This window comes from Pan troglodytes, chromosome 14 (assembly GCF_028858775.2).
Source record: "Pan troglodytes isolate AG18354 chromosome 14, NHGRI_mPanTro3-v2.0_pri, whole genome shotgun sequence".
Classification (NCBI taxonomy): domain Eukaryota; kingdom Metazoa; phylum Chordata; class Mammalia; order Primates; family Hominidae; genus Pan; species Pan troglodytes.
The window spans coordinates 78,133,811-78,135,493 of NC_072412.2; the positions used below are offsets into that span (position 1 = coordinate 78,133,811).

A 1,683-nucleotide genomic window follows, 5' to 3' on the forward strand; every position below is an offset into this window, starting at 1 on the left:
CAGTATATTTGTAATATAAAAGCTCCATTTCTCAACTCTTCATCACAGCCCACCCGCCTTGCTCACAGATACCCATCTCAAATGGTCCTGAGAAAAGCAATCTGGTTCAATTTGCTAAGGGGGCAAAAATTCCCAATAAGGTTTAGTGATTGCCACAGTTGGAATGTTCTGAAATCAGGGCCATGTTCCTGTCATGGCAAATTAGGTCAGCATGGTAAGACATGGAACCATGCATAGGATGACGGAATGTAAAAGTACATTATTAGCTGATGTCCTCTCTGTTTTATTTTTCCCCGGTGACATTTAACAAATTGAATGTAAATGTTCAGAAACACACAATGTTCTGTTAGATGGTTTAAAAGACGTACGTGGAGGAAAGAGTAGCACGTGAACTGGCAGGCAATATCATGACATTGACTATTGTGTACATTTCAGAAAATGTTATTTTTCCAAGAACGTCTTTTAGAAGTTATCCTTTAAGTTGTCCAGTACTTTTTTGCTCAAGCTGTTGTTTTTAAGTACGGCAGAAGTAATTCTGTAAACCTCTAGGTGGTATTATAGAAACATGGATGTTTAAAATATACAACCTTATAATTGGACATGGTGATATTATTCAAAATTAATAAAAGCGTGACTATTTTAAACTACCCTATTGAATACCAGAAAATGATTTTTTAATTTTTTAATTTTTTAAAGTTTTTCTTTTTTTTCCCCATAGTCTCAGATGCTAGATTTCTTCAATAGACATCAAGTCAAAGTAAAAAAAATATTGGTCGTCACCTACTATTTTAAGTCTTATATATTCCAGACAATAAGTAAGACAAAATGGCAGGATAGTTTGGTGGCTACTGACGTGGGCTCTGTAACCAGATTTTTTGGTTAGAATCTTGACTCTACTACTTACTGGCTGTGTGACATTGGGTGAGTTACTTAACTTCTCTGTCCCTCTATTCCCCTGTAGTGTGAAATAAGTTTAATAATACCTCACCAGAATTTTTATGAGGAATAAATGAGTTAAACATATAGAAAGTACTTAGATAACTGCTCAGTATGTAGTAGGTACTCAATATAAGTTAGCTATTAGTATCATCTTATAAATGCTTGACTTTTACTGCCATTTTAATCTAAATGTTTTGCAGATAAAACCCAAATGAACCACAACTTCCCTCACCAGTGTTAAAGCAAATCAAAACTCAGAGATATATTTAAAAGAACTACAAATCTAAATTCAAAGAGCCTGAAAAAACTTAGATTTTATTGATGTTTTATTGCAGATACAGAAGTATTCACAGAAAAAATTCTAGCACATGTGCTTTCTGAAATAACGTTTGTGTTTGCCACATACATTTTTAAAAGATCTCTGTGACTATTGTATACATAAGGATATCATGAAGGAAGCATTTAAGAGTTGCTGCAATTGTTCAAAGATGAGATGAGGTTGGAATGGACAATAATCATGGAAACAGAGATGCACAAAAGCAGAGATTCTTTACTAAATATTTAATAAATGTAATGTGGAGCTGCTTCCCCACAGATACAAATATGTAGCTATAGAAAAGAACAAGTCTGGGTGAAGATGTGGAGAAATTGGAACCCTCACACAAAGCTAGTGAGATTATAAAATGCAGCCATTTTGGAAAACAGTTTGGCAAGTCCTCAAAAAATTAAACACAGAGTTTGCAT

At 34.0% G+C, this 1,683-nt stretch overlaps 1 non-coding gene across 1 annotated transcript; it reads right to left on the bottom strand.

The window, feature by feature from the left end:
• Nucleotides 1–718: 718 nt before the first annotated feature.
• LOC112205286 (small nucleolar RNA SNORD37) lies at nt 719–784 on the bottom strand. The gene has a single exon (XR_002939187.1). It is a non-coding gene; the product is annotated as a small nucleolar RNA SNORD37 (small nucleolar RNA).
• Nucleotides 785–1,683: the final 899 nt, after the last annotated feature.